This window comes from Crocuta crocuta, unplaced genomic scaffold (assembly GCF_008692635.1).
Source record: "Crocuta crocuta isolate KB4526 unplaced genomic scaffold, BGI_CrCroc_1.0 scaffold166, whole genome shotgun sequence".
NCBI classification, from domain to species: domain Eukaryota; kingdom Metazoa; phylum Chordata; class Mammalia; order Carnivora; family Hyaenidae; genus Crocuta; species Crocuta crocuta.
The window spans coordinates 1,101,379-1,129,274 of NW_027531018.1; the positions used below are offsets into that span (position 1 = coordinate 1,101,379).

General features: G+C 32.9%; 1 protein-coding gene and 1 non-coding gene across 3 annotated transcripts in view; one reads left to right on the top strand and one right to left on the bottom strand.

Moving 5' to 3' along the window:
• The window catches only part of FBXW7 (F-box and WD repeat domain containing 7), a 224,627-nt gene that overhangs the window by 31,744 nt on the left and 164,987 nt on the right, over positions 1-27,896 (bottom strand). The gene's annotated exons all lie outside the window — the stretch shown is intronic.
• Positions 16,262-16,368, top strand: LOC144237297 (U6 spliceosomal RNA). The gene has a single exon (XR_013336813.1). It is a non-coding gene; the product is annotated as a U6 spliceosomal RNA (small nuclear RNA).

The following is a 27,896-nucleotide window of genomic DNA, read 5'->3' on the forward strand; positions in this document are numbered from 1 at the left end:
AAATATAGTTTTCAAGAAAATTACCACACACTTCATCAATTCTTGGTAATCATGACAATATCTTCTTAAGACTATCAGACTAGTATTAAGCGTGCAAAGTTTGGCCAAAAGACTCTATTTCTCCAAAGAAAGCAAAAACTGGGCTCACTGGAGAGTCTTACCCTTATCTGTTCATTTAATCTTGAGTAAACAGGATGTACTGCACTTCTACCTACAAAATTACTTTGACAATGTGTACTGCTTATCATTAAAAAGCCATTTTACATAATAATAAATACCAAAGTTTGCCTGAAGGCAACCTTTTTCTCAGAATGACTACTTCACAAATCTAGATATTTTATCTTGCAACTTGCTACACAACTAGCTTAGGAGGGAGGCAATTATAAGATTCCTTGGACTAGAAAGGCCCATTATTAAGGGTCTAGTTAATTAACTCCTACCCTCCCCATTAACATTCTTTATTACAAGTAAACTGTGTGCCTATAGTTATTTAAGTACTTAAAAAGTTTCTTCAGAAAAAAAGAAATAATATTTGGACTTACTACATTTTAATACTCTCTGCTATAGTTAACAAATGACTTTCATTAGGAAAATGATTCTAAATGCTGCATAACATGGTATCATAACTTTAAAAATAAATAAGTTTACCTTTATAAAAGACGTTAAGTTAGTGTAATGTCTTTTACTTTAAAAAACAGAAATAAGATAATCTAAAATTTTATGAAGATGTACATCTTGGATTCTTCTGGAAAGTATATTCTATGTATTGTATTTAAAAAAAAATCTGACTCTTAAATTCTTACCCTCAAAAACAATATGTACATGTACCCAGCAAAAAGTTAAATTTCTAAATAAACAATTAGCTTACTTCAAAGGAAAGTTTTTTCTAAAGAGAAATCTCTCTTAGGGAAAAAAAAAATCCAACTGTTAGGAACAGACCCATAAACACTTTTGTTATAAGATTCAGAGCACTCAAGATTTTAAAAAAATACAAAGCCAAAAAAAGTGATTTCCCCTATACCATCAGCCTCAGTTCTGGGCCATCTGAAGAAACTAATTACAAAATGAACACCTGACATTTTCTCTAAAATTTGTCAGTGGTAACCAGCTTATTAGAGGACAAATGAACAGCCCATCAATCATGTAACAGTGTATACCTTGACTTCATCTGAAATCATGTCCTCTCTTTAGATGAAGTAACTTTTTCAAATTAAGTCTACTCAGGTGAGGACACAGACCAACTTTAATAAACCAGAGATACTTCCTCAAAACCTAGGATATTTAAGGAAGAAAATAATTTTCTATATTCAAAGGAATGCTCTTATAGTTACACGGCTCCTTTGTATGGTATGAAGTTAAAGGAAAATCTGACCCTTGCAAACATATACTTATATGTAGGTATGTATATTCATGTTTTATTTTTGAATAGGTAAATATTTACATGATTCAAAAATCAAAATGATAATCAAAAGTATACACTGAAAAGACTTTCCAACACCCCACACTCCCATATTCCATGGGTCCCCTTTGACAATTATTTTTATTAATTTACCCTTTGAGTGAGAATGTATAAACATTATATAAGTACTCATGAAGATTTTATTTTCCCAAATATTTCAATAATTCTCCCCATCATCCTGTTTACAATACTAATTTGAACTGTGAATAAAGAATTTGGCAAGCAAAACTAGTCAACTAAATCTCTAACCAGATTTCAAATAGAAATAATTTTCAATATTCTCTAAAGTTCTATTAATGAAAGTTGTGATCTATTAACTTCACCATGATATATATATATATATATGAACAAAAGCAAATAAAAGCATTCTCCATTCCTATTTCTGAAAGTCTTGGCTAAANAGGGAGGGAGGGAGGGAGAGAGAGAATCCCAAGTAGGCTTCATGCTCAGTGCAGAGCCTGCTGCAGGGCTCAATCCCACAATGCTGAGATCATGACCTGAGCCGAAATCAAGAGTCCCATACTCAACCAACTGAACCATCCAAGTGCCCCTAAAATACAGATATTTAAAACTTTATTCAGAGACTTAAGGTTTTTAGTAGTATGAATGAAAAAGCCTATACGTATCATATCTATTTTTTCTGATTCTTGTGGTAGACAAACATTTCAAAACTGAGATCAGTCCATAATCTATGTTAAATAAGTTTAGGAAACAAAGTATTTTATGCTTCATGCTAGAATGTTAACTGGTAAGTTCACTGAAAAAAAGACTAGTCAACCATTATAGCCGAGACAATACTTGTGTTTGTCATACAATTTTTTAGAATCACTACTCAATGTATTAAATATATTTTCACTACAATAAATTAAATCTTCATGTAATTTCAGCTAAGCAATAAATTTCCCATTGTATAAAAAAATATTTCTTGTGCTGACTGACAACCTGTAAGCCTTACTGGAAATCTATTAGCAAGGGGAGTGACTGCTAACTCAGATTCAATGCTCATCTCATCACAACTTCATTGAGCTACATGTATGAGAAGAATGGATGAGAGCAGCAACTTAAGAAAGAAAATAAATTAATTTAAAAAATAGTACAAAGATATGAAGATGTTCCGCCTCAGAGGCAAAGCCTCTGGGAAATAAGGCAGTAGAATGATTAACCTGTGAGCTAGCATAAGAGAAACGGTTCTTTCTGAGCAATTAGTTGGGATGACTAAGTTTTTAGAAGGGCAAGTTGTAGTTATGGACAGAAACCAAAACTATTCTACCTGTAAATAGTGAGAAAAATATAAACTTTAAGTAAAGCAGTCTTCACTGAATCATGTATCTTCAGAGAAGTATATGCCTTTACACATAGTATCAACAATGGAAGGAGTGATAGAATACTTTCCCTCACCTTGAGTCTCAGAATTATTTCCATTGAAAATAAATTCTTCTATTATTACACTCATCATACCCAAAAATAATTGTATTTTTATATACCTTTCTCTCCACTACTATCTACTCCTTGAAGGTTCCCATCTTACTCTAGGACACAGTAGAAAAATGATACATAACAATAATTAATGTTTTTGAATAACTGGCCATACAAGTAAATAGTAGCAACCATGGCATCATTTTTCTAAAGCATAAATATGTTATACTTAGTACTAAAAAGTCTTATCTGTTGTATCAGAATTGATGAGATTACAATATTATTGGTTCTTTTCATTATCTTGCTAACATTTAAAAATTTACTTCCATACTATGTGGTTAAACGTCAGTGATTTTATCATGACAACATTTTTTACTCTAGTATTACACTAGAAAAACTAACTACCACAACAATTGGCTGTCTTGCCCAGCACAGAATTTAAATTAGAGACAGCTCAAAATTTCAACATCAAAGGAATGCCAAGTATACTGAAGCTGAAACAAACTTTTTGAAATTGCACTAACCCACTGTCATTAACTTTCTGGGATGTGAGTTCTTACTAAAAGGTTCACAACTGAAACTGGTAAGTTAATAGTCTGTCATATCACAGGTATTATCAATTAAAATAATATGTATGCCCAGCATCTACATTTTCACTAATGCAAGTAGGTGGCAGTATTGATCGGTAAGCTATTTTCCAGTCTTATTCATTAATTAAGCATTTATTTAGCACGTAGTATTTGTCAGGTGCAGGAAGTATGGTATTAAGAAAATGTTTTTCTTCCTCCACTGAATTTAAGACACAGGATAGGGTAATATACACAGGTCTGACTCTGAGAACTCACACTGAAATTAGTTCAAAACTAGTTTTTTGAAAACATGTAAAACAAAACAAGGTGAGCCATATTTAGTTTGAAATTATCATCCACGTAAACAAATACTGAAATATTACTATATTAGAAAAAAAATCACAAATACTAAAATATATATAACTTCAAAATAAACTTGTTTGGGAGGTGGGGAATGCTTATACAAAATTCTAGCCTTAGTAAATCAAAATGCAAATCAAAATATAGCTCAAACTGGTTTAAATATTTTTTAAGATAACTATGATTTTAGGAGTGGTACTTTTATAAATTTTTTCTTCTTCTTGAAGTTTCTGGTATTTATAACTCTCTTTGCAAAAATAAAATCCTTGAAGATTTGACACAAATAAACTGCAATATTATTTCAAGCAGTAAAGGTTTTTTTCATCCCTTCGAATTGGGCCAAATTAGTTACCTGATAAACATATGTGCAAGTGTATACATATATGGGTATGTGTGTGTGTATATGTATGTATATATATGTATGTGTATATGTATATGTATATGTATACACACACACACACACACCAATATATAAATATACAAACTTACAGAGTTTGACACAATAATGCAAGTTAAGAGTTTTATTTATGAGAGTCACTGAAGAAAACAATAAAGATGGGAATTTTGCTTATCTGATCTGCTAAAATTCGTATTGTGGTAGAGCTATCAGATTTAACACATGTACCAAAATGTTTCTTATAATATCTCTATACAGATAAGCAATACCTGCAATAATTGACAAAGTAAGTCACTTTGGAGTTTATCCTAACTTCTTTAGAAATCAATTAATCTTTACATCTCTTGCTTCAAATCCAAAATAAACTATCAGTAAGTGTGTTGAATTCACATTCAAAAGTTTCTTCTCAAAATTTTGTTATAATTGCTTTATAGTAATCCCTTCAGCAAAGTAAGGAAAATACCATGGGAAACTATAAAAATAAGGTTGTTTTCAAGAAAAATAAAACAGCAAGTATAGAAAAAGGATGAAATCAATTGTCTCTCAGACCTAGAACTCTATTCACTCTTCTACTTTCTTTATGAAGTTCCATATTTACTCCTGCTGGTTGTGATGTTCAAATACATTTAGCTGACTAGAAAACAATTTTTCCATAGGTGTAGTATATCAATCTTATATTTGGGTATTAAAATAACCTTTTGTTGCAAGGTTTGTTTAAAATTCTGGAATTAATTTCTTAAATAAGTCGCAAATTAGTCATGACTTAAATTTAGTCACAACCAAAAAGTTTTGAGAAAAGGGCTAAAGGCTAAGAAGTAAGTTGTACATACTGAAACAACAACAACATTAATAGCAGGAAGCCATAACGTTTAGAACTAGAAGGGAACTTGGAAGTCATTTAATTTAGTTCTTCATTTATGAAATGAACATGGGCTTTGGAATTGGACAAACCTGAGTTTAAACACCAGCTTTGCCATTATTAGAGTGGAACTTCGGTAGGGGTTATTTGACCTTTGTGAGTTCTAGTTTTTGTAATGGTAATTACCATCTAGCAACTTTACTAACCTAACTCACAGAGTCATTGTGAGGACCTAGTAGATGCCCAGCATATAACAGATATTTTATAAAATAATAACTGTTATTAACAGGTGAGAAAGGTGAGGTAGAGAATTAAGTGTCTTGGTCAGGGTTATACAGCTGTATTAGAACCTTAGACTCGGATCCCAAGTTCACTACTTTTTAACTGATTTCCGTTAGATATGTGATGGCTCAAGTTAGGCTCAAACAGCAGACATTTTTAAAGAAGGAAACAAAAAGTTATATTTTGCAAACAGCAATTACATATGCAAACTAGGACTAAATCGTGATTATTCAGTTCATGGAATGATTATCTAGATGCATATGACTATGCCTCTGCTACATGTGGGAAATCTGAGGGAAAGACATGGTAACTGGGAAAAGGTGACAGAAACTGAAAGACTCGGGTTAGAAGAAATCAATTAAAAAATAATCACCTATATCTCAGTATCTGTAAAATGCTACTGAGGACAAATAAAAACATTACAATAACATTTCTCCCCCACCAAGACACTTAAAATCCAGCTGGCAAGACAAGAAACTAATAGAAAACAATATCTATCAAGTGCCAAATTGGGTAGTGTAGGAGGTCAGAAAATGAAGAAATCATTCAAATAGAAAATTTCATAAAAAATGGTCTTGCTTCTAAGTTTGTTAGCAAACAGAAGTTTGGTAGATGTTAAGGAAGAAAAAGTAAATTATCCTCTGTGGACTAAAGACATATGTGGAAATACCACTATCACTAACTGGAAGAATTAACATCTGTAAGACTTCTAGTAGTCACTGGTCTTATACAATGCATAGGGAGTAACCTATTTAGCGATACATCTCCTAATCCAAACATTTAATATTACAGTTGAAATAGTCTTTAACTTAATAGTAATGGTTTCTTCAAAAGTACTTTCTGCCAAGACTCATTCTCCCATTTTAGGGATAATATGTGTCTTTCTGTACAAGGAGGACTTTACTATGTGGGTGTAAAGACTGTTGATTTTTTATTTAGTTATAAACACTGACTAATGAGGGGTCCTTCTGTTTCAACAGGCACTTCTACCAGATCATACACACAAGTGGCTTGTACTTTTAAATATGGGGGGAGGGAATGAAGAGATTTCAGCAATAAACATTCATTCAAACATTATAGTCTCCCAAAAACTTGATGAAAAGATAATAAAAAATGTAATTCAGGGCAGTAGGGTACATGATTCCTTGATTTTCACCAATATGTGGGGAAAGGACCTCTGGACTTAAAAAACGCATGACTTGCTTGGAAAATTAAACAGTTTGTCTTGTTCTACTACTCCCAGACCTTTCCCCTCATGCCCTGCCTCTCCAGCCCCCAGACTCAAAGCCTCTTTTTAAGGAAAAGACCTCACTGTAGAGCATTCTAATGTCACAGAAGCTGTTCATCATGTAGAGAACTAGGGAAAGGTCTACTGTAAAGTAGAAGGTATGTGAGATTCAAACACATGATATAAAGAACGGTTCTCTGTAAAATATATATGCAAATATTTAAGTGTGTATGTGTGGGTGTGGGTGTGCACGCATGCATGGGTACACACAAAGAAAAGCCTATATAAATATATAAAAATATTCACAGTGGTCATCTAAATGGCTTAATAAGAGATTTTTCCCTCTTTTTTTCTTACCTGTCAATAAACAAGTTCACTTACATAACCTTTTGAGAACCGGGTATATGCTAACAACTGTTTTAGGCTCTAGGCATAAGGTGGCAAACAATGCAGATGTTCTCTACTCTCATGTAGCTTACATTCCAGGGCAGGGTGGGGGAGAAGACACCTAATAAGCAAACTAACATGAGTAAGAAAATTTCATATAATGCTTAGTTCTAAGAAATTAAAAAAGAAAAACAACAGGGTGCTATGAAAGAAGTAGGTAGACAGGGTAGTAAAGAAGTGTGGCTAATTTTGAATGGCATCACCCAGGAAACAACTTTTTAGTCAAAATGATAGAGTAGAGCCTGGGATCAGCAAAAACAAGGCCAGTCTAGCTAAGATGAAGTGACTGGTACATGATGAAGTCAGACAGGTAACCAAGGACCAGATCATGTAGGATTCTGTAGCCCATGATCAAGAGTTTAGATTTAATTCTAAGTTCAATGTGAAGTCATTAGAGGATTTCTAGGATAAGAGTAAACACAAAAGAACTTCTGTATGTATTTTTGCCTATATTATTTTTTATATTTTCAAAAATGTGTATAATATTAAAGATTGCTTACAAAGTAATTGCTTAGTTACTGAAATTAGAGATACAGAGAAAACAAGATATAACTGCATTTCAACTCTTTTCAACTCTTCCATCCAGCAATTACTCTTTCATTTCCCTCACACTTATTCTCAAACTAAGCACCTATCCCAAAAGATTCCTAAACTTGGAAAAGAGAATTATAATACTTAATTAGGCTATACCATGTGCCAAGCACTATTCTAAGTCTTTATATCTCATAACCCAATTCTATAAGAATGAAGGAACATCATATCTCTATTTCTTTGCTCTTCTACTTTCTATGTTCTGATTTTATCCTTACATATAATAATTTATTTTTTTGTTTTTGAGAAAAGACATTGCTGTTGGGTTCAGATCTCTATAGATGGACACTGCATCTTCCAGCCTTATTTTAACAAATATCTACAATAGTAAGGACATGGTTACCTTTAGTTATTAGAGACAAAAGCATTTTACCCATTGTACACTTTTCAAGACTACTTCTCTGTGATCATAAAAAAATTCCAGAACATAACCACAGAATCTCAAAGTTGGAAAAAGCCTTCAACTGAAGCTAGGTACAGCCTCAGGCACAACCCTACTTAGGTACACCCTCATTAGCGTGTTGTCACATAAGGTCTGCTTAATCTAAGTTACATGTTATTCTCAACTCGGTAATCTTTTATTGGTTGGCTTCCCAATGTTGATAATTATGTTAAATTATAAAATTTGGCTAGCAGATACATAAAGCCCAGATTCAAACGTATTGTACTTTTTAAAATATAGTGTCTCTTCTCATCCCAATCATCTTACGAATTTTCCAGAATTTAAAATGAGAAGGGATAACTTTAATCTTTTAAAACTAGTTATGAATCAAAGTCTGTGGACTTAAACTTACTTCACTTATTCAAAAACACTTATTAATTCTATAACGGTGCTAGACCAGTAAGAAACATAAATCACACCAGGTTTTTGCTCTAGCATCATGGTGATCTTTAATCAATTCTTTACTTATTTTAGGAGTACCTTGCCTGCTCTTTAAATATTTGCTTGATGCAGCTGTCAAGTAAAGAGCTAGTAATCATGCCCCCACTACACTTAAAAAGGAGGATTCTAAAGATTCATTTCAGAAACATCAAATTACATTTTAAAGCAATTACTGTATATATAATTTAAGAAACTGCACTCTTTGCTTTGAAAGAATCTAGAATTATCTGACTAGCATAATGTCTACATGATCCCTTAACTTTTTAGGAGATTTCAACAGACTGTAAAGTTTCACTAAATAAAAGCAGAGTACAAAAAAAGATTGCTAGAAATAGATAGGTCATGAGTGAGTAACATTTGACATAATTTTTGCCTGTCATGGAAATATTTTCAAAATAACTATTAATGTGAAAAGGTGTATGATCTATGGAAGTTTTTGTATTTGCAGTGAATGTAAGATCAATGGTCAGGAGCACTTTGACATCTTGGCAAAACTATTATAATAGAAATATTTTGTTTATAGGGCACCTGGGTGGCTTAGTCATTTAAGCATACAACTTTGGCCCAGGTCATGATCTCACGGTTCGTGGGTTCGAGCCCCATGTTGGGCTCTGGGCTGACAGCTTCAGATTCTGTGTCTCCCTCTCTCTCTCTGCACCCCGCCCCCTGCTTGCACCCTCTCTCTCCCCAAAATAAACATTAAAAAATTTTTAAAAAAGAAATATTTTATTTATAAGTTCACTTTCTTTACTAAATTTAATACTTAAGAACATATTTATCTATTAATACTCAAGGCCTCCAAATGTTTAAAAATTAACTTTGAAAGTTTGCTACACTTGATACATGATTTTAAAAAGTTCCTTCTGCAGGATGTGTATCATGAGTTTCCTTCCAGCTGTATGAACTCATGGTATGTAATCATGACACAATGACTACTACACAAATGTGCATTACAATTTAAGAACTGTGCATACAGCTGGTCTGTTGAGAACTGCTACATGGTGATTTGAGAACACTGTAAGAAACTGAATCTTAAATTCCTCTTAAGTCAATATATGTTCAAACTTTTACAATATGAAAAAAAATCCTATGAGGAATAGCTTAAATCTACCAAACTATATAAAGTCAAAGCTAGCAAAAAGATGTTGAACTACAGAAAATTCTTAAAGTTGTAATATTCTGTTAGCCCTTGAGATAAAGACACACGTGCACGCGCGCGCGCACACACACACACACACACACACACACCTTCATTTTTAGACTTTCCTTTAAAGTTATTTTACCAAGAGACAAAACAGCATATTAAGAATTTAGAATAATTTCCAAGAGATGTTAAATGAAGACATGTTAATCATCATGATCACAATGTAAAGAGCAGATTAAAACTAAATGGTATTTTTAAGATATTTTTATTTAAATAGCTTTTATTAAACAATTGCAATAAACAGATTTTGTTACTGGGACACCTGGGTGGCTCAGTCAGTTAAGCGTCATGATCTCACAGTTCATGAGTTTGAGCCTGCTTGGGAGTTTGTCTTTCTCTCTCTCTGCCCCTTCCCTGCTTCCTCTCTCTCTCTCTCTAAATAAACATTAAAAAAAGATTTTGTTAGACCAACATGTAATTTATACTCCACCAATTCATTTATTTCAAAGACTAACTTTGTGAAATTTGCTATACTTGTTTTTCTATATAGGGAGCACAGGAAAAGGAAATTACATGAGAAAAATTTATGGGGAGCCTCTAACCCCAAATTCCACTGTAATATTATCAGTCTCATCCAAATGAATCCTGAGATATATAACGGTTCTCTATTTTCTAAAAATGAAGCAAGATGGAAGAAGAAAACTAAACAGTGAACTACCAAAACTAAACAGTTTGTTTTGGTAGTTCTAGATCTGCTACATTCAAGAAATACTTAGCTAGGGTTACTGAAAACCTGACACTAAGCAAAAAAGGATGCAAAACTGAGCAAGATGTATTCTCTAACCTGGAAGAACTCCCAATTCAGGGACAAGAACAGACAAGTCAATAAAAAAATGACAAATCCGTATAATTGATGAAAGAAATTGCTCAATTTATATGACAATGCATAGAGCTAGAAAGAGGAAGAGACATTTTCAAGAAACACACATGGCAATATTTTAAACCTAAGAGAAAATGAAAAATAAACACTACATTTAATCTGATTTGAATACTCCTTTACTGTCCACTATCAAAAATACTGTAAACTATTCAAGCTTGAAGAAGCAACTCTTTTCAAATAAAGTTCTCTTAAGAAAATGAAGTTTACAGAAAAGGGAACTTCAGGCACTCTGCTAAGTACTTATATAAACTCATTGAAACTGTCTAACAACCCTATGAAGTACTTACTATTATTATCCCATTTTACAGATGAGGAAACAGACACAGAGTGCTTAAGCAATTTACCCCCAAGATTAGACAACTAACTAGGGTGGCCAGGATGTGAACACAGGCAAATCTTGGTCTCCACTTTACAGAAAATGAAATAGTGTTTTGTACATATAAAGCAAGAAGTATTGGGAGTGAAGTAATCTCTAGGATGTTTCCTGAGCTGTTTCAGTATCCAAATGTGTGGTTATAGATGAGATCTATGTTAGAATCACAGCAGACATTGAGAAAGAAGAGACAAACTAGGTAGCAAGTAGTGTACTCTGATACACTTTACTTCTGGGAATTTACCAACAGCAGCTTGACAAAGAAGTAATACACTACTGCCAATGCCTCCTTGGTGAAGAATTGCTTCCATTATCTTTGACATTATATTGAAGGTAGGCAGCCATCGGTAGGCATAGTGAAAGAAAATCTATCTGATGAACAGTGCTTACAATAATACATGGGTTTGCTTCCTTTTCTAACCACCCCCCAGAACTATATCCTACCCTCCTCACTCCTTCATGTCCTATACTTTATATCTCTAAAACATGAAATAATGAAACAAAGCTGAGAACAGAATACACCGAAGTATCTCATTGGAAAGTCCTTTTGAAAGGTCTACTAGTCTTTCACCCTTACCCAAATGATCTGAACACTATAGAATAGTGGCAAAAGTTATGTATCATAACACTACAGAAATTGTTTTAAATGCTCTTTACTGGTTATTACAACCCCACAATACTTAACAGGGAATTATGACTTTTACTTGATTTTTTAGTTTTTAGTTTAATAGATTCAAAATACCTGACTTATTAATACATAGTAGTGTTGGGGGGCACTTTTTGAAGTATATATCGGACATATGCTTCAAAATGCAGTTATCACTTTGGCCCTGTTTCTTAATTTCATCACATAGATCGATTCCTAAGGGCCAATCTACCTTTAATAAATGTCCGTTTGATCCGTGTGTGGTTGTCACTTCCTAGGAGTAAACATCAGTGTTGATAATACATGCTTATCTCTGTGATTCTATCCTGCACTGTTTCAACTATCTCTGTTTTTATTCTACCAGGGACACATAATTAAAACAAATATAGATTTATATGGTTTTTTAACTTTCCACATTCATTCAACCGTATTTATTTGGGTGTCTATTACACATAAGTTAAATTAAATATGGTCTCAGTTTCATGGCTGGAGTTTACAGTGTAGTAAGAGAGGAAGACAAACAAAACAAAGCAAAAGCAAAACTGGTAGATGTATAGAGTTTTTAAAAAAAATGCGTAATATTAAGGTTTTGACCTAGTTTGGGGGTTCATAGAGGACTCCTCTGAAGAAATGACTAAAGTGTGTTGCGTGGGGGGGGAAGGCATTCCTAATGGCTGCGAGGCACAAATAAAGGCTCTATGACAAGTGCAAAATGAGGCTAAGAGAAGTAGATAAGGGCTAGATTATGCAAGACCTCATAAAGGATTTTGGTCTTTACCATAAAAGTAATGAAAAGCTAATGCTGGATGTTAGTGAAGGGAGAGAAATAATCAGATAAGCCTCTTGGAAAAATCATTCTAAATGTAATATTAAAAATGGAATGGAAGTGAAAGTAGATGTGGAGAGACTATGTGAGGAATTTATTCCACCAGGCCAGGCAAGAAATAATAGTGGGTTAGACTAGTTAGGCACAACAGAGATGGATAAAAGTGAACAGTTACAAGACATTTAGGACATAAAACTAACAGGATCTGGTGACAGACTGACTAGTCATGAAAAGTAAAGGAGGAGGAATTATTAAAGATGACACCTAGATTTCTTATGCAACTGATGGGACATGAGAGAGGACACTAGACAAGAGTCAGTGTTTGTTTTCCTGGGGTAGGAAGACCGTGAATTCTATATTTGGTCTTAGTTGATTTGAGGTGTCTCTGAGACGTCCAGGTGAGGATATCATGCTCCAGCTAGCTCTGGAGCTCAGAACAAGGGTCTAGAATGGAGATGAAAATATGGGAATCATCTGTGTATAGGCCACCTCGAAATTCTTTCTCTGAGCCACCTCCTCCCATTCTAAAGCTGTTCATCACAGTGTTTGCACCAATGCCTGGTCACACTGTAGGCACATTAATTATGAGTCCTGTCTCTTATTAAACTGTAAATTCCATGAAAGCAGTGACCACTTCTATTTTGATTCTTTTACCTCAGTTCCTCACATAGTTCCTATATTTATCAGGGTATCAATAAATAATATTTAAATGAGATAATGAACAATGTAACACACACTTTAATCAATAATGACACAAAACTACAGAAATAGTAACTGTAAAAATTGATTTTGAGGGTAATTTGAAAAGCTCATATAACTAAATATAAAGGAAGGTGATGTAGGTGAACAACATATTTTATATATTATTTATGTTGTATTTATTATATATAGTATTATTTATATCATCTTATATATATACATACATATATTTCCCCGTCAGTGAAAAGTAATACAATTTTCTAGATATTTATCAGTTATACAACTCAAGCATAAACTAAATTGGAAGAAAATACACAGTTTGATATACAACAAAAATGCAATTATCTTTGTTAAAAAGCCAACCTGGTTTAGGACTTCCTGTACCTTTAAAAATGCCCAACAGAATATAAACTTTTACTATTAAAAGGAATATACACAGTTTTAATAACACTTAATGTAAACCATATCCCACAGATCTCAGTTAGCATTTTATTTATTCATTGGTATTTATGCAAGAGATCATTTTTGAATCTCCATTTTACTGACAAGAAATCTGAAGCATTAAAAGTTTTTAAGTTACCAAAACCATTATAAGTAATATTTGCTTAAAAAAAAAAACCTTTGGCAATATATATTTTAATCTCTATGAATAACAAACTAAGTGACATTTTCATTAAATTAAACTGAATACTATGCATTTTACATATAATAGCCTATCTTTATTTTGCTTCAGTTGCTTTCTATCATGATCTCCCATTGAGAGAGGATCTAGCAAGAAACTACACTTACTGAAAAGGGCCAAAAGGACTAAGATCCCACTGAAATACCTTTAAAAAAAGTTACTGATAGTTATTTCATTACTACTTCATTTGGTTTTGTGAATATGAAAAGCACTTTCATAATAATTTTAACAAAAGATTCATTTTGGGACATACCATTCACTTCTAACTTTGGTGATAGAATGTAATTTGTCTTAAACTTCACTGTAGTCAATACTGTAAATATGCATTTCTAAATCCTCTTTGGTTTTCATCTTCTAAGAAATATTTTAGCACTTATACATTAAAACTGAAGAATGTTATTACATTGTTCAAAGTATATATACTTTTGTATATAACCACAGTCTGGGAATTTTAAGTAAATATATTGAAGACTACAAAATACTGTGCAAGATAATGAGAGACACTAGTGAATAGTATCAATGCTTTTTAAATTATATTAAAGAGAAAATATACTAAAATGAAAAAGGAAAAACTGATAAAAAATATTTTGGATGAGGTTGTGGTTAGCCATTTATTACTTTTTTGTATGAGAGTTCATTAATATTCTAAAAAGGTCTACAAAAGCTGAACAACCTCTCAAGCTCTGAAATCATGGCACTGACCTTAGGACTTTCTCAGAATGATTTTTAATGCACTCTGTTATTAGTAAAACCTGTTCAAACACATGCCCCATCTGCCAGCACCCCATCTGCAAGAGAGCTTCTTATTCTTGTAGACAGTACAACTTCTGCTTGCTTCCTTCTCTTCTCTACATACCAGCTGTATGGTAATGAGTATGAGCAGCTGAAAATACCGCATGATAACAAAGCTAATATGAAAACGACAGAACAACACTTCCCCTCAGTGAAGCAGTTGCAGCATGAACACAGCAGATAAGCTACTAAACAGAGGTGGGGTGGGTGAAAATTTCATTTGTGTGTATGGGGGGCCCAGGAATGCTTGTAGGTGTGTGTGTGTGTGCGCATGCACCCACATGTGCATGCATGTATGTGTATGTTTTAAATATGGGGTTTCCACATAATTAAAAACAAATAGAACTAAGATCAGCACAGGGTACCAAAGAGAGATCTAAATTTCTAAGCACTTTTGTTAAGACCTGTGAATCAAGTCCTTAAATGTTTCAAGTCTCAATTCTTATATGGTAACGATATACCAGGGGCCACTTTGAAAAGCTAGTTTTCAAATATGTTAACAAGTATGTTCCATTTCTTAATGAACTCATTTTGGGGCCTCTAGGGAAAGAAATGGAGTCAGAGCTTAAAATCATAATGGGAACTATTTACTACACATTTTAGCAGCTAACATAATATGGGAATATCTCTCTCTCTCATATATATATAATATATATATGTACTTTTTAATTTAATGATATTGTTTTAATTTAATGGTATTGAAGAATACCATTAAATTTAGAATAAACACATTTATTCTAAACATCTGAGAAACTCCAAAACAAAATATTTAGATAGCACAGGTTACCTTAATTTAGGAAGACATAATGGGGTTAATTTGTACATATATGATAGTCACACTGAATGAATCCACATAATGTAAGTAGTACCAAATCACATTAATTTTTCACGTGCAGTGGTTTTCCATTTAGAGATTAGCAGTCATTCAGGAAATTGTTTAAGAAAAATGACTATTTAAAATTGGTGCTAAGCATTTTCTTTCATAATCTGAATAAAAATGAAAAAATATTCTAAACACTAACTGTAAGTAAAAGAAATAAGTACTATCATATCAGGAGAATTAATTACAACTTTTACCAGCACACTGAAAAAGTGTTAATGTAAACTTTGTAAGTTATTAAGTTCTTACTATGTAACCATACTTTCTATAGGTTATTTCATTTTATTCTTACAACCACCCTATGAAAGTAAGTACTTCTACTATCTCCATTTTACAGATGAGGATTAGCAATTGGCAAAGCTAAGAATGTAATCCCAAATCTAAATGACTCCATCATCTATGCTGTTAAGCACTCTGCTATTCTGATATAAACTCCAGAAGGTTGGAGATTTGAGTCTATTTCACTCACTGTTGTACTCCAAATGCCTAAAGCAGTCCTTGACTCATAGCAGTTATTGAATGAATAAATGGAAGAAAAAAACCAGTCAGTTTTTAAGTGCAATCAATTTAAGTGGAAAAAACTATCAATTTTGTAATAACCTGAATCATTTTGATACTGAAAAAAATACCTCTTAAAGAATCTTAAAATAAGACTGTTTAGTAATCTAAGTTGTGTTCACTTGTTAGACTGAAAAATTAAGACTTTATTTAAAAGATTCTCATAGTTAAACATTCATGTTTGAAAAGGCTGGTACAGGATGAATAAGAGCAAAATTGTACTGATTTTGGTGCTCACTTCGACAACACGTACACTAACACTGGAATGATACAGAGAAGATTATCATGGCCCCTGCACAGGGATGGCACGCAAATTCATGAAGCATTCCATGTTTTAAAAAAAAACAAAAAGAGCAAAATGGCACTGATTTTGGTATTTTGCATATTTTTGCAAATCCACTTTTACCTATCTTCATTTTGTTGTCTAACTATAAAATGTATTTTTCCTGTTAGCTTAACATATTCCTTGACTTCAGATATAACAACGTCATAAGCTTCCCTAATATAAAAGGTCTGTATAATATATATAAGAAGCTGAATTGAAAGAATAGTTCTAACTTAATAAAATAGTCCTGATTCATTCTTTAAAAAATAAGGCATACAGCTGCATTTTCTCGAAGAACAAACTTTTAACACTACTTAACCGATTCAAAAATCCCACAATTTCACCCAAGATTTACAAAAACAGTACTATACTGCCCCTACATGTTCAAACTAGTAGTAACAAGGACATTTTAAAATCCAAAGTGATAATGCAGAGATTTCTGTGGATTACTGAAAAGCAATTTAAGCTTAAATTGTTCCCAAGTGAACTATATGTAATCACCCACACATAAAAATGTAATTAAATATAGGAATAAACCACAAGTTTTGATTTTCATTTTCGATACTAGCAAGGAGAAAAAAATTAAGAGAATTTCACCCAAACTTATATTTTATTCTCTCAAATGTAAGATACATGAAAATATAAAATAACCATAAACAAATAAGCTATGTGTTTTGGAGTCAGTATTAATGTATTAATGTTTGAGAAATACTTATTCTTAATTGTTCTTCCTCTAACCCTGTCAATAAAGTTTATAAATACACCTTTATATATATATATATATATAGAGAGAGAGAGAGAGAGAGATATTACAAAAGCCACAAGAGAAAACTTAATCTAATATCAGATTTTCTGTTTTTCAAAAAAATTTATTTTACTTTTCACAGTTTAGGGATAAAACACTATCTATGCAAATAAAGAGATGTGCTGCATCATGGAAATAACTGAATGTAACTCCTAACATTTACGAATGGATCAAGAAGATGTGGTTTATCTATACAATGAAATACTACATGGCAATGAGAAAGAATGAAATCTGGCCCTGTGTAGCAACGTGGATGGAACTTGAGGGTGTCATGCTGAGTGAAATAAATCAGGCAGACAAAGACAGATACCATATGTTTTCACTTAAAGGTGGATTAGAAAAAACTTAACAGAGGACCATGTGAGAGGAGAAGGGGAAAAATAGTTGGGGAGAGGGAGGGAGGCAAACCATGAGACTCTTGAATGCTGAGAACAAACTGAGGGCTGGTGGGAGTGGTGGAGAGGGGAAGCGGGGTGATGGCATGGAGGAGAGCACTTGTTGGGATGACTGGGTTATATGGAAACCAACTTGACAATAAACTATGAAAGAAAGAAAGAAAAAAAAAAGAATGCCATTGGCTTTACAGCAAACTGTAGTCCTTTCTGCTACTACTTTCTATGGTGAAATTTTTATCATGTTAAAAAAAATCTTAAATTATATCTATCATTTATATCTATCATAATTATATCTCCTATAAATTATATCTATCATTATATAACTGGTTTATATTTGAGACACACATTGATTTATGCCACTTTCCACAAGTCACAGATAGGGCCAAGAACTCCTGACCCAAGAACAATCCAGAAAGAAATCAATAGGTGAGCTCAATAGGATATAAAGTTTCCTTTCAAGAATATGAAAAATGGAATAAAATGGAATCATATTTAATCTTTCAGAACCTCGAAATACTATTCTGTGCTAGATACTATCTAACAGTATTTGAAAACTGGTAGATTATACATTTCAATACAGTTACCAACATAATCCTATCAAGTCAGAGAAAGAGTGTGTCTGTATATGCATGCATATGTATGTAGGTACCTATATATACATATGGAGAAACTATAACACAAATTACCCTCAGTTCATTTAGAAAAGAAAAGTGTGCAATTGAATAAAGGAGTCTGGTGACATACTATATACTGGAGCACACAAAACATACTGTCCCTCCTAGGCAGAATTCTCAGGGTCACCAAAATGTCAAATTCTATAAAAGGTAGGACATTTTCTGCTTTGTTCACTAATGTATCTAAAGTGCCTAGAAATGTACATGGCAGTTAAAAGATGTTTATTTTCTGAATAAGCTAATTAATCTCTGATTTTGATATGTGACCATAAAATGCTTGGGACAATGAGATAAGTCTCTGAGACAGAAAAGCATCTGTAGCCTCCTTAAAGGAAGGAAGGTCTCTGCCTTACTCATATTTGTTACATTAGCAACACTCACAGAGATTATACCTAATATCTATTAACAGAATAACAATTAACTTAGTGCTATTAATTCTATGTAGAAATACTAGAAGTAAAAAAGTGGTCGAGGTTCTCATTCCTCATTTAATGTAGAAGTCTGCTAACAAGAGTAACATTTAATCCCTAAAGAAAAATAATATATAAGCTCCGAATTATCATATTATATGGAGCTGCCTATAACTAGGTTAGTAAAATTAGTTATTCATTTATATAAGGTATGTTTTAAAGTACTTAAATATGTATGTACTCAGAGACTTAAGATAAGGCTTTGACTACTTTGACATTTCAAAGTGTATTCCATTTTTGTATGTGGGTGATAGCTGTAAATTGTGGAGTTCCACAATTTTGCAGAAAGCTGTATTGCTGACTTCAGAACTTTATGGAGTTTAAAAAAGTAATATGGTGTGTGTATATATATATATATATAACTGAACACTTCCAGGACATTATACATTAATATTTTTGCAGCAAAGTATAGGACTATTCAGATAAATACTAAAACTATCTTATGTCAGTTAGAGTTAGGGTTAGCCAACTTTAAAAAAGTTCTTAGTTCTCAAGACTTGCTGAATTTCTGGTCTGAAGACAAGGGACAGTGTATTTATTTCATACATGTTTCCATTGCCAGGACTTAGTACCAAGTTTATTTTTTAGCATATTTTTCATCTGTCTCCCATACTAACCTTAACAGCCTTGCCCTGTGATGTTAAAATTACTGAACTATTTAAATAGATTGTTATCTATCAACAAAAGGGAGAAGAACTCATGGCAGTTATTTCTACAATGTAGTTGTAGAGACCTCTAAAAAACATTATAATTACTTTTACATTCATATCTGACAACTGAGACACAACCTAATACTAAGACATCATTTGATGACAAAAACCATCTAGAAATGTCAGGGTGCTTGGGTGGCTCAGTCAGTTGAGTCCGACTTCAACTCAGGTTATGATCTCATGGTTCGTGAGTTCAAGCCCCACGTCAGGCTCTGTGCTGATAGCTTGGAGCTTGGAGCCTGGAGCCTGCTTCAGATTCTGTGTCTCCCTCTCTCTCTGCCTTCCTCTGCTCACTCTCTGTCTCTCTCTTTCTCTCTCAAAAATAAACAAACACTAAAACAATTTTTTTTTTAAAGAAAGCAATGTTATCAGTTATATTAAAGCCATAATCAAAGTTAAGAATTACATATTTAAAAACCCAGCACTACATGGCAAAAGTTAACCCTTAAAACATTTGGCAACTAAGGATCTGTTCACTCAACAAACCTTACGAAGGTCACTATAACCACAGTGTTTGTGATACAAGAGCCAGATGGCTGAGTTAGAATCTCAGCTCCATTGCTTATTACCTCAAGGGCAAGTTACTTAACTTTCCTATGCCTTAGGAAAGTTATCTGTAAAATAGGGATACTATAATACAACACCTCCTTCACAAAGTTATTTTAAAGATTATATGAGTTCCTGGGGCGCCTGGGTGGCTTAGTCGGTTAAGCGTCCGACTTTCGCTTAGGTCATGATCTCACGGTTCGTGGGTTCGAGCCCCGCGTCGGGCTCTGTGCTGACTGCCAGCTCAGCGCCTGGAGCCTGTTTCAGAGTCTGTGACTCCCTCTCTCTCTGACCCTCCCCTGCTCATGCTGTCTCTCTCCTAGAAATAAATAAAAAACATTAAAAAAAAAATTAAAGATTATATGAGTTCCTATGTGGAAAGTATAGTGTCTCCTCTGCATCCCAGCTTAGACTACATACTTTTATCCGATTTTACGGTCATCAAAACATTGGCATTGATACCTACTTTTCTGTTCCCCTAAAGTAGAATCTAAGCACCATGACGGTATGGCCCCCATCCATCTAGTTCACAGCTATATCCACAGGTTCTAGAAAAATTTCCAACCCTGTTCTAAGTATTCAATACATATTTTTGGCTGATATTAATAACAATAAATGCCATGTCAAGAAATAAGTGAATTTGCAGCAGTATAAATAATGTGAAACACCAAGATGTGAGCCCAAGCAGTAATACATGTTCCTTCTGTCCATCATTTCTCTGATTATCTGCTTAGCAAACATCCTTCATGTTTTGATTCAAAGTTACTGTGAAGCCTTTGCTGAGCCATTTGCTTCGAGACTTCAGTGACCCTCTCATGCTCCCACAGTATTTTGTACATGGGTCCATTTAAGCAATTATCTTTTTATACTATAAAGATTTGTTTATGTTTTTTACCACTCGACTGTCTAAGATACTTAAAGCCTTGTGAATTTTCACCTTTGTATATCTACCCACAGGTACCAGGGACCAAGAATCATCACCTTTTAATTTACAGCCAGTACGTTGCCCAGTACAGAGAATAAGACCACAAGAAAATTTATAATTTATATTGTTTATTTATGTTTATGCACAACACATGAAACATTCCTAAGGAAAGTCCGACAGAATCTAAAATAGAATGGTCTGATATGTGGTAACTAATTCCTTTATTGGTAAACTAGTGACAATAATGAATATTAGATCATTTGAAAATGTTAATTTTTCCCCACTTCCAATGGGATATATGTGTAAGGAAAATAACCTTAGGAAGTAACATTTTAGTTTACTCAAAAAAAAAATAAGGTACCCTATTAAAATATCTCTCCAATCTTGCTAATCTCACCACCCTGTTCTTCCTTCTGTCCAAAATACTGTAATATTTTTCCTTTATTTAAGTATTTTCTGACATTTTTGGGCTACTGTAGACTCTTGAAAGTAACATTTAAATGTTTTTACCCTATGTTTGTTTCTCCTTTGTTTTCAAAATTGGTAAGTAGTAATTACTTTTAAAATTAAGTGTCAAACTGTATCTGAGTTTATTTAAATTTAGAAAATGAAATATTCAAAATCACAGCTGCAAAGTCATTTAAAAACATTTAGTAAACAAAAACATACCATATTCTTAACAGTACAAAAACTCCTTCAAAATCTTCCAAGTTTAACACATAACTTCAACGAATTAGTCATAGGAATATTTATACTAACTTTCTTCTGCATATCACTAAGAGCACAAAAAGACAGACATTAAAGATATTTCTGAACTCTATGAGTTTATACCCTAATTGAGGAGACAAGATAACTATTGAAGGTATCAAATAACATCACTGGGCAGTACATATATGCCTAAGGGCTAAAGGTAATGGCAACAATTACAATATGTTCCCCTGATGTAGGAGGACAAAGGTAGATGCAATCAATGCCAGGAGAAAGGTTCCAACCAGAGAGCGAAGCTAGACTGTGAGGTCATGTAAAAGATCTAGAAAGACAGAGGCACAAATGTAACTGGTGGACACTTGAATAGACCAATCTGGGGGAAAAGTGGAGAATGCTGGTTTTTTTAAAGGTTTCATATTTCTGTATGTTAGAAATCCATCGATTTCTAATTGCCTAAGAGTTCCATGAAACAGATATTGAGTTTCATGAAATACCTTTCAGGCATCAAGACATTTTAAAAGACCAGACTTGTTAAAACTACTTTCAATGAGAATTAATCATGGCTAGACTAGATTAAAAAAAAAAAAAAGGTAAACTTGGATTGGGGCTAAAGGCAAAGCTATGTCAGAAATGTAAAACTAAGTAGTAGTGCTATAAGAAATAGGCAAGTATTTTTGGCAGCTGCTCTTGTTAGTATGAGAAGTACTCTTGTCATAGATATTATTAATAGCAGTACACTTTGAGAGAGGCTGTCACTTACAGTGTGTAAATATCACACTATAATTCAGAAATATAAAAGAATAAGTTAAGGTGGTGCAAAAACAGATAACCATAAGACTTGCGGTAATAATGTGTTAAATCAACAATAAATCATAAAACTACACATGTAGATCATCCATTTAGATAAAAACACAGATTATAGTTTCAAAACTATGGGAGGAGAAGAAGAAAATTATAGTTGAAAATGATAGGTGACAGGTCTATGGGAAATATTTTCTGAAAAGAAGAAAAAATAAAATTACATGAGCAACAAATAATTTCTTGATCTATTTACATATTTTCCTCCTGAAGCTACTAAATATAAACCTATCTCATTATTTTCTCAAAATGAAAAAGATCCTTTTGATAAAAACTTAGAATAATAACACTGGAAATACAATAATCTAGTATTAACTAAGTAAAATCCACAAAACTCTGCCATGTAGATAAATCTACTTAGAATATGATTTCTTAAGGAGCGCCTGGGTGGCTCAGTTGGTTAAGCTTCTAACTCTTGATTTCGTCTCAAGTCATGCTCTCATAGTTCGGTTCGTGAGACTGAGCTCCGCGTTGGGCTCCATGCTGAGGAACTTGCTTGGGAATCAATCTTCCTGTCTGTCTGTCTCTCGTCCTGCCCCTCCCCCACTCTTCTCTCTCTCTCTCTCAAAATAAATTTTAAAAAAGAAAAGAATATGATTTATTTCTCTTAAGGAACATTAGAAATCCCTTGTGCTGGTTTTTAACTGGTACAAGCTTTCTAGAAAGCAATTTAATAGTATTTTTTAAGAATCATAAAAGGTTCCTACTCCTTCACCCAATACTCCTACTTCTAGAAATCTGTGTATAGAGATGTTAAAGATTTATGTATCAGAAAGTTCAAACAGGTCACTAAGTCAATAACAGTAAAAAAAAATTACGGATGCATTTAGCAGGTTATATATTAATTAATAGCTTTATTACACTTAACACTGAGAGAAATAATAAGCAGTATACTAAAATTCTAGTGATTAGCCAAAGATTTTTTTTCTACATAACTACAAAAGAATTAGAAGAGAAGATGATGGTTTTAAAGGAAATGTAAGATTTATGGCTCTAACAATCTCATTCTAAAAATCTACCATGAGCTGAAACTTATATATAAGCAAAAAAATGTATGCACAAGATTTATTGCAGTATTATCGCAATCATAAAAACCTATCTTCATTGTTTTATAAATAAGTTTCAGTGAAACACAGTCATGTCCATTTATCCATTTATTTAAGTATTGCCTACAGCAGCAGCTGTCATGCTACAATGGCAGAGATGAACAGTTCTAACAGTGACCATAAGGTCCACAGAGCCCAAAGTATTTACTGGCCCTTTGCAGAAAGACCTTGATTTAAACTAACTGATTTAAACTAACCCGCAACAATAACAATATGCATGAGTGATATTAACATTTTCTCAAATGACACAAATATTTTAATTTTATTTCTATTTACATTTTAAAGAAAAATTATTTTAAATGTGGTATTTTGAACAGAACTTGATATGGAATATAATTCCTACCCTACAACATTGTTTTCAACTACGAGAAATCCCAGTCATACATTTCATTACTGCTTGAGCTTTGGGTCAGGAGAACAAGTCCTCGTCCCAATCCAAGCCCACCTCCCCTCCCCCCACTGCCCCCAGCAGTCCTATACCACTCTCTTAGTGGTGTTGCCAATGCTTATGCTGCACAGTCGGTCCACCGCTCAGACCCAGGAATACACAGGCACTCTAGAACAGTATTTTGTTTATACACCAGCACAGTCGGGTATCTTTAAAAGCCCTATATAAACCAACAACCGCATGTCATTTGGAAATTTCTACCAAAATAGTAACGATGAAGAGTAACTTTACAAGAATATTCTAAATGTTTAAAAGTGTCCAAACAAAATGAGTTAAGAAATGAGATTTAAGCACTGAAGTATATTTTCTTACTATTTTAGTTGTAAAGATATTATTTCTCTAGTCAGTAAGAAGGAAAAAAATGCTGCTAGATAAGCTATAAAATTCCATTAAGATGTATCCTGAAGTACATTTTTTTTGCATTTTAAATATTTCCTATATATGTTTAAAAGACAAAAATAGTAATGTACCTTAGGATTTAAGAAATGCAGTTTTATCATAATTAGGCATTCTAATTTCAAAGAAAATTCAAAATTTCCAGTGATTTTATAGATTAAGTTTTTCCTGTAAAATTTCTCTTCCTCTAAAGGACACTCCGTTCTTTTAGAATAAAATGTTATGTACTAACTAGTACTCTCAAATTTTCCTGACTTGATTACCTGTAAGACTTTTAAAAATACAGATAGATTCCTGAGCTTTAATCTAGAGACTATCCAAAAGAGGGGAACCTAGCATTCTACATTTTTAACAAGTATTCCTTATAACAAGTATGAAGACCTTAATACTAAAATCATTTTTATTGACAGTAACTGGTTAATAACTAGACTATTTCTTTTGTATTGTTGTATTAAGTCCAAACCACTTCTGATGAGAGACTAGAATAATTTATATAATAAGTTAGACTACCAGTACCAATTTTACACTTAATAGTGAGGTAAATACATTTTCTGAAAACATTTCAAGAGATATAAATTGAAGTTTAAGTTACAGCAACTATTTTAAAGGGTTCTTCACAATTTTCAAAGTATTTTACTGTGCAGACATTAAGTGGATCAACATCTATGACGGATGGAGGGAGGATACCATGTTTTTCAAATCTGAATAGGTCAAGATTGCTTTAGTCTTATAAGAGGTCACTGTAGTGCACATTAGCTCATTACTTGGAAGAAAAAACAATGGCCTACAAAATACAGAAACCTATCTGCTTTGTGTACTTCGTGCTCAGTACAGAACAATCTGCTTGAAAGCAAAATATACCCAATATGAGATATACTGGATGTTACACACAGAATACAATTAATTACATATCATACAAAGTCTTCCTTAAATCTTTGATAAAGAAAAATACATTTTAAAAATGTTTATCATCAATTTACCAAGGGAAAATTTGTAAATTCAATAACAAAGAGCATGCAAATCAATTAAAAGCTATCTAAATTAACCAGGCACGGAATTTCGTGGAGGGGAGGGCGTAAAATTACGCTATCCCTCTAATATTTCTAGCAGTCAGATTCAATAAGTTATGCAATTGTAAGTTCCTGGCAGGCAGGCTGTCTAAAACTGATAGTATTTTTTAACTATTCCAAAAAATGTTCTTGTATGAATTTTATTTTTCGAACTTAGATCCCTTCTGCTATTACAACTGCAAGGCTATAAATTAACATAACATAGTAACCTAGAAAAGTCAAGCTGCATAGTGACCCTAGGAAGCCCTCAGGGAAAGCCTTAAAGTTCTCTATTATTAATTTTTCTTATAGAATTTGTTGCTGAGCCTTTTAAATTTCATGTACATGTTAGAAGATAAAGGTAGAAAATATACACTGTAACATAATGAAGTAATCTTAATCTTTTGATTTAAAATGCCCACATTTCTTTTCCTCAGTTTAAGAATTTACTTGTATTGGCATTTTCTTTTATAGATATATAAAAATAATAAATTAGTTTATTAATGACTTTAAAGCTATTAGAGGCCTCTGTGTAAACCAATTAGAGGTTCTGCTTAAATCAGAACAGTGACCTCATTCAGAAGTTATAAAAGTGACAAAGTGAACGAAGACACTTTCCGACAACACAGTAAAGAAGAAAGTTAAGAGGGTGATGGAGATATTTGTATTCCATTTTCAATGTTTAAACTGTATTACATTTAAACCTCAGTCAAGATATTTTTCAAACATGGCTACCACTTGTTTGGAGTAGAAGAGGGAACTCCTCAAAAGGAACTAAGACAATTAGAAAACATATTCTTACAACGGTTACAGCAAATAAAAGATTCTTTTTTCTACAGAGGAAAAATACTTTTCAGGTGTTCTGTGTTAATCTACTTGTCTAATAGAGTATTTCCCTATTAGTTTAAAAAGAAAAAAAGGTAAGAAAGGGAACTAAAACATTAATAGCACTGTTACATGCAATCACCCATTTAATCTCAGGTTGTTTTTGTTGTTTTGGTTTAATGTGTTCAGTATCATAAACATATTTTAGATCTAAAAATATATCACTCTAGTTAATAATTCAAGCTAGCAATACTAAGGAACTCAGAAAACACAATAAAACTGCTAATATTAACAGGGTCAGAACCTGGCAAGGGATAGCAGTATGTCATCCTGAAAAACATCCAATAGATCATAACTTGATTATATGTTACTACAAGTTCTACAAAATGTTTGTTAGTTCAGGATTGTCTATATATAAACTGTATCGTAACTGCCACACAATTGCATGCTATTTTTATTTGATATAACAGCAAAAAGTAATGTCCCTATTACATTAAGTTTGAATTAAAGAAATGGCAACTTAAAATAATGCAGCTCTAAGGGCCAGATAAATCTAGGGAACTTGGGATTCTCTTTAAAAGAGCTAAATGTTATAATCCTCGTATATAAGAATACCACCAGCTTTTTGCTTTTCCCACAAAATAAAAACTACAGATTTGGGGTTTTAGTATTTGCCAACACACCTGAAGACATACTTTTTACATTTACCAATTTTAAATAAATTTAAAGGATTCTAATATCATGAAAAATAAATGAAAGAGAAAAAAGGTGGATTGGGTAACTTTGCCCTCCGGGCTCTCTATCATACTATTGTAACGACCACTTACGTAAGTTTTATATGGCTACAAAATGCACTGATAATTTTATTTATAAATATCAATTGAAAGTTGAAGCATTTCTTCACTAAAGAAGACAGAAGAACTTAATTTAAATAAAAATCCCTATTTTTTAAATGTAAGACTTACCCGTCTTCGACAAAAGGGGAGGCCTTGGGCAATGATGCTAATGCTAAATATCTTCATCACAGTTTGATGTGGTAGAGGCTCTTTTGCACTTTTAAGATCAACAGGAACCAAGCCATGGTTTAAAGTAGCTTTTCCTGGTTTTGACATTTTAAAACTCCTCTTGGTTGATGAATATTTTCTACATGTAATATAGGCACATTACTAAAAGTCCTAGCCACCAAAGTAAAATATAATTTTCTAATTAAAAAACCAAAACCCAAAAAAAAAAAAAAAAAAAGGCTGAGAACCCAAGGCCTGCTGCTTTTGTCTTTCAACCTTCTCCTACCAAATGTCCTGACCTGTCTGAGGCTTGGTGAAGTGCAAACTATCCTAGAATAGCCAGGAATTATAAACTACTGAAGTGAAAGCTCCTGCTCCTGCCAGTCAAACAGCTGGTGAACCTCCCATACAAAGTCAGTAACGGGAATACAACCAAAGCAGGGCATTGCAAACTTTTCAAACTTCTGCAACTACTAACTTAGGTATTCCCTAGAAAGTGAAAGTAAAGTTTTCCTTACATAAATCCAAAAAATAAACATTGTATTTTCTCTTAAATATCTTGAGTCTTCCTTACCCAAATATCAGTATTAGTATTTTAGGAATGTTTTAAAATGTGTTTCA